Source organism: Cryptomeria japonica, chromosome 11 (genome assembly GCF_030272615.1).
Source record: "Cryptomeria japonica chromosome 11, Sugi_1.0, whole genome shotgun sequence".
Classification (NCBI taxonomy): Eukaryota; Viridiplantae; Streptophyta; class Pinopsida; order Cupressales; family Cupressaceae; genus Cryptomeria; species Cryptomeria japonica.
In genome coordinates, this window is record NC_081415.1 from 57690017 (window position 1) to 57697190 (window position 7174).

Here is a 7174-nt window from a genome sequence, read left to right on the forward strand (position 1 = left end):
CAATAATTAATATTTTGCATGGAAGACACACAAAGTAAAGATGCAAGTTATTTAGATGTTGAATTAAGTAGTATTTGGCATGCAAATATTATGTAGGTTATGATTCTTTATGCAATGTGAATAATATTCATTATGCGGATCTATATGATTCTTTAAATACAAGGTCCTTAGTGCTCATTTCAAAGTATTTGGTAGACAAGCTAAGGGGTAATTTCCAAATTATTCAAAATGCTAAACTAAAAAAAAGTATGAAAATAGTTGAAGTAGGAGGAAAAATTTCCTAGTGCAATCTTGTCCAAAGGCCGAATTTGTGTTTGTAATCAAGTTGATGGAAATTGATAACTATTAAGAGGATTGTTCTAGAAAATTTAGAACTGGGATAGACAAACAATTTAAAGATGAGCCTACTTTGAAAAAAAAAAAGAAAAAGAGCATTAGAACATTACATATATGATAGTATCAAAAGTAGGCATATGGTGCTTATGTGACCCACATAATATTTAATTGGTTGAATCTTATGCTGGTCAAAAGCTCCTATTGAGAGATTTTTATTGTTTTATCTCTAGACTAAACCATATGAGCAATGAATCCTTCAACCCACTAGTGTTCATCAACCAAAATGACCCCATTAAGGAACCCATAGTGTCTTTAGCAAGTCTAAAAGGTTGCCCTATGAATATCTTCCTTTATAATCCTTACCTCATGGTATTCGAACTTTAAATCCATATTTGATAACATAATTCTCTCCCATATTTGACTAAATGTCATTGATTATAAGTAATGGATGGCATTTATGCGCCATCATATTGTTTACCTATGTATACTCTATGAAAAGATGAATTGATTTGTCATTCTTAATGAAGATAAATGTTGGACCCTAAGGAGACATGTTAGGATATATGTCACCCTTATCAAGCAACTCCTCTAACCATAAACAAGCCCATTAAGCTCATGTATGATCATCATGTAAGGTTCTTGAGAAAATAACAAATATCTGGTCTCGTATTTACAAGATAATTAAAGTGTATTCAAATTTTTTGGAGACTATATTTTTCATTTAGAGAGAATCTTTTCTAGAAGGGTATAATTCGTTTTATGAAAATAATAAAAAAAAAGTAGAGAAAAGGTGATGTTAAATGGAAACTATCAAATTCTGGTAAGTTTGACTTTAAAACGTTATTATTAAAAGAATTCTTCAAAATTTAAGTTTTTTCTATGCACTAGATACTGAAGTTGTCTATTTGATAAGAAAAAAAACATTGTTTGATATTCTTTTGTGATGTTAACTAGACCTTAGTTTTTCTAAAATTTTCATCAATTCAAAATTTTATGTTAAATTTATAAGAAAACACATAAAATGAATTTTTAAAATTTAAAAAAAATTACAATCATGAACTTCATAAATATTTCTACATTTCATTAGTTTGCATCATTTTCAAACTCAAAACATAAAGACCAATTTTATGGTGTCAAAGATGACAATTTTTTGTTATGTTGACCATTTTTTAAATGTGACGGAAGGTTTGTACTCCCACCCCTAGATGGTGTTTCTTTGAATTAGATTGACACTACCACTCATGAGGGATACTTGGTCTTGCTTCTATAAAGGTGGGTGGCCCCCCTAGGGATACTTGATTAATGAAAGAAATTGATGCAAGGACCATTGATGCGAGTGCAACTTGAGTTCTCCAAACCCTTACCAATTTCAATAACATTTTAACCTCTTTTGGACAACATTATAATGTGCTTGGTTTTATTTATGTAATTAATAGTGAAAAAAGAGAAAGTTATGCATATTTCTATTCTACAATTTGTCCCACTTTAACATGCATCAAAAATACATATATAATTCATGATAATGTAATGAAATCAATGAATGAGATAATAAATCAAATTCAAGGATACATGGAGGGACGATACTACAGAGACAAATATCTAGACTTGCAAACATGCATTATTAGTAGAACATGCAAAAACATCGTTATTTTAAAAATATAGTCATCGAAGCTTGTGTTTTATTAGGTGTGATATTCATCATGTGTGAAAAAAAATGTATTGGGTTTAGGTTTATGATGGAGTCATGAGTACATGATTAAGTTGGCCATCACAAAAAATGTAAAAGGTGTGATTAGCCATCATAATGTGAAAATAATTAATGGAGTTGGAATTGGTGTGGTCCCCATAACATACAGAAACATGGGATCATGCAAACAATTGGGAATGAGATCATGATGTATAGGGTTCTCATGGAGTTGAAACTAGTGTGTAACACATAATTTATGAATCCATGAAATTATGGGAAGTTGAGAAAATTTAATATTTGAAAGCTTTTCTTGTGGGGATTAACAAATATTTTGAACCCAATTGTGAGGATAAGCCATGCTAGAAGTGTAAAGTGGTTATGTGCCAAGTGTGTAAAGTGGTTATGTGCCAAGTGCCACACAAAAATATGTGATGAGTGTTGTGTATGATATAAGCATGAAATATCAACATAAAAAAGATAATGTGTGGTATCACTATCATATAGCCTTATAATGTGCCATGAAGAGTTATGTTGATTTGAAAATACATAATTTTTTTATTATAAAGTATGACATATTGACATAGTCATGTGCCAACATATGTGTAAAAGGTGTACTAGGACAAGCTCAAGTAAGAGTAAGACAACTTCATATTGAATATAATTATGTCATGTATATTTTGATGTGTTAAAATCACATAAGAAATGTGTTTGAAGATGTGATCATAGGAGTACCATAAAGAAAATGCCATGTAAAAGGATATCAATATATAAATGCAATGATCAACACACTGTTAAGGTATGAGCATGCAAATAAATGGTATAATAGAATATGTAGTAACCATGCTCTCTAATGAGAGAGAAATAATTATTTATATTAATATAATACATTCATAGATGCCATCAAGTGGGGAGGTCAAGCAAAAAATGATGTGTGGATGAATAGTGTCAAAAATGTAAGAGAAATACAATAAGTATGATGGTGAAATAAGAGAAACAAATCTAACAAGGTGTAAGAAAAATGCCAAAGAAAGACACATAATTATAAGCCAATTGTTTAATGTATGATTTTACAAAGTTCCATCTTGTAATAAATTTGGTTGTCATTTTATTTTGCACCTTTAAGTGCACACTTGACAACCCTTACAATTCCATCTACATTGTTAGTGAAAATAAATCATTGGAATAATCTACCATGGTGGGAATACTCTAATATCTAAGAGTGATAATACATACAAAGTAGATAACATATTGAAAATTACACCGACAACCCCATTTCCCATTTCTCATTTCTATGACTCATTGTTACTAAACCTAAAAGAAATATGATGCACATCAAAAGGGGAACAAGGCACAAAAGACAAGTTCAATCGTTAGTAGATTAGTTCCAACTAAAACTAAATACAAATGAACTTAAAAAACTCAAGATGCATATAAAGCTCACAATAAAGAACACACATAAACGAAAAAGGGAAAGAAAACCCCCCAAGATGCTCCCCAAAATTCTCAAAGATATTCCTCCCTTGTTCCTCTCCTCTCCAAGTCCTACATGAGTGTAGCTCTCAACTTTTTTCACTATCCATGGATGCCATATGAATATTCAAGATGGTTGTGAAAATGAACACAAATGCTTATGCAAGTGTAAATGATTTATTATGAGAAAGAACCTAATTAGTCTATGTAAATCTTAGTATAATAACAATGCAAATGCTTCTTAATGCTCTCTAAAATGACTATAAGTTTGATGCACAAAAGACTTCTAATCCTGAAAATGAAGAATAAGAGCTCTATTTATAGGGGAAATAGGGCAATGGATGGTCAAGATTGAGCAAGCTTATGAAGGGTTAGGATTGATGGGTTTGTGATCCATGTGATGGCTTTCAACCCAATCCCATGGTGACAAATGTCAACATGAGATGGCTTGAGAGGAGAGGGAAGAAGCATTAAATTCTTGAGATGACATGAAGGTTACCCTAGGAGGGTTTGGTTAGGCTTGAGTTAGTGAATAAAGCTTTTATCCAATGGCTAAACTCTTGTGCAAGAGTTAATGGAGATAACCATGGTCAAAGCAATGAATGCTTGAAAAGACCCATGAGTTAAATGAAGGTTGAGTTAGAGGAAAAGCCTCTAACCATGTGGGTGAGTTGATTTTAACCATTAATGGCTATGTAAGAGCCATAAATGCATTTTAAAGACTTTAGGGGATTTGACAAGTGACTTCTCTTTGCTTAGGAATGTGACAATAATTAGGGAGGGGGATTAGCCTAATTTGGAATTGATTAGAAGAATCTAGAAGGGGTTTAGGAGGCAAGTGGGTTTGGTGGGTGAGAGGAAATAGGATTTTATTTAGAAATAAAATCTATTTATTGGTGCAAGTTGCATTTGTAGGAGAATGCAAGTGGGGTTTTTTTAGAGATTTAAATAAGTATTTAAATGAGGAAAGGGGGGTTAACTAAACAAATATGCTTTATTGATTTAATTAATTGTTTAGAGTATGGTTTAATGAATTAATTTAAATAAATTGAATAATTTATTTAATTAATAGAAGAAGAGGCTCAAGATAAATTAATTAAATATTAATTTAATTAACTGTTGATTGATGGTTAAATAATCAAATAAATACTAAATATTCATTAAATTAAGTGGACAGATTTATGTGTCTACATTTGCCCCTCTTTGAGATGGTGCGGTTTATAGCATCGTTTCAAAGAAAATAAGATAGGTATGAGAATATATGCCCTAGAAATGTTAATTTAGTGGGTGGTATGCCCCCTTGAGAGATGGGCCGAAAAATTTCAAAAAATCAGGCGGTCTCTCGAAAAAAAGAAAGAAGTGGGGGGAGGTAGAATAGAAGAAATGAGAAATAATGGCAAAAGAATGGGAGAAGACAAAGTGAATACGGAGAAACGACAAGCCTTGAAAGTACACAGGGGTCCCGGTGCAAATGTAGTGTTTGTGCTTTTGATTGATACTGTACAATTGATCAAAATTGGTTGTACAATCTGGTGCAATCGATTGAATTGCCCCAGTTGATTCAAAGCGTGACAGTTGATGTCAGTTGTTCGCTGGGACAGGATAAAGTTTGAGTAAGTGAGTCAAAATGACCTGATGAGACTTAGACAATTGATGTAATTGCCTAATGAAGTCAAGGTATCTGAAGCAAAATACTCATTGAGACTTAGACAATTGATGTAATTGTCTATTTGGATTGTGTTTGATTGGTTGATCAATTGATAGTGTTTGTGTTGTAGGTTGTTTGTGGCCTTTGTTGGACTTAGCATACTTATTGAGACTAGGCAATTGATGTTAATGCTTGTTGTAGTCTAGGTGTTCGTGGGTCGATGTACCTGTGTAGACAGAGTAACTTGCTTTGCTTATAGGATGACCTAGGATGGGAAATGATGCAAGGTATGCAATGTAGGATGATGACTTAGATAGGGAGGGCGAGGGGGGTGATTCAATGTTAGATAGAAGGTATGGAGGACCTAGGACTCATTCATGTGGAAGAGGATAAAAAAATAGAGTATCCATTGTCATGACTATGTATGAATGATATGCAACAATATGGATTTATGGACGGATGGAATGCAATGAAATGCAATATACACAGATGAGATGAAATGACGATCCATGGCTTATTTCCAATGCTTAATTTTCCTCATCGAGCATGGTAGTATCTATCTTGGCCGAGGTATTAGAAACCAAGGTTGGGCGTTTCACCTATAAGCAAACATCGCTGACAAGGAAAGTTCCCCTCCATTCTGGTTCATGTACAAATGGTCGAGGTATATGTTGTAGTTAGTAAGCCATAGTGATCCATGACTGTATTTTTGCATAGGATCACATAGCTTAGTGAACTTCCCACATAGACACCATTAGTATATGCCCCAGAACTTCATTGGAACAATTCACAGACAACAAACAAAGAAAAAGATATCAGGAACCACCCTGACTACTCTAGTCACTTGTAGATATCCTGGAGTAGCGTAGGAACCTGATATAAACAAAATAAATAAATAAAAAATCAACCAAGTACCTATCAGCCAAACAAAATTTTCTTGTCAAAGAAAATGGTACCATGTCTTGTTTATGGGGAAAGATGCATCCTTGTGAATTCGGTCGTGTGCAGATGTTTTTATTGGTTCATTGATTTGATAGGTGGTCATCGTTTGAGTAGCTCAAAATGTTGTTTTGTGTCTTTTGTGAGGTGTATATACAAGGAATAAAATACGTTGTGATGTTTTTGATTGATTTTTGATGTTTTTGTCATGTTTTTGGTATTATTTTAAGACATTTTTGAATGAGAAACTCAATGAATCACAAGCAATGGAGAATCCACTCCTATCAGTAGGTGTAAGAACATTTGCCCCCATTTGGATGTCGGTATGAAAGCGTGACGCGGGACACATGAAGTAATAACCTTGATTGCAGATCAATAACAAGTCATGGTATAAATGATGGATGAATGGATGCAATGGATGTGATAACAACAAGTCTAAAAGACAATGGAGCCATAGCCTTTATGAATGATACATGTTTACCAGGTTTTCACCACCGTACTTACCCAAGGCACCACCAGAGTGGTTTTCACCATTTGGATGAATGATTTTTCTTTACTATTTTCTTGATTTTTTTGATTTTTTTTGTATTTTTGTATTTTGTTCAAGACTGTTTTCTGAATGTTTTTATATTTTTTGATATTGGAGGAGCCTGATGCTCTGCAAAACTTATGTATGAAACCTTTTGAGATGCATGTTGTTGATTGGATCTGCCAATGGTTCTCCTTCTGAAGTTGCTAACTGATATGCCCCAGACCCGAAGACGGCAGTGGTGACATGTGGACCCAGCCAATTGGATTCAAATTTGCCCTGGTATTCTTTGTTTGGTTATTTGCGAGGATTCTCCCTAAGAACAAGATCTCCTACTTAAAATGTGCGAGGTTTAACCCGATTATTGTAGCTTCTGCTCATGCGTTGTTGATAGGATTTTAGGTAGTTGTAGGCAGCTTTTCACTTTTCATCAAGCAGTTCCAAGTCCTGAAGACGTGAGACTTGATATTCTTCATCATTTATTAGATTGTTCAAGGAGACCCATGGAGATGGTAATTCAACCTCAATAGGCAAGATGGCTTCTGCTCCATAAACCGGTGAGTAG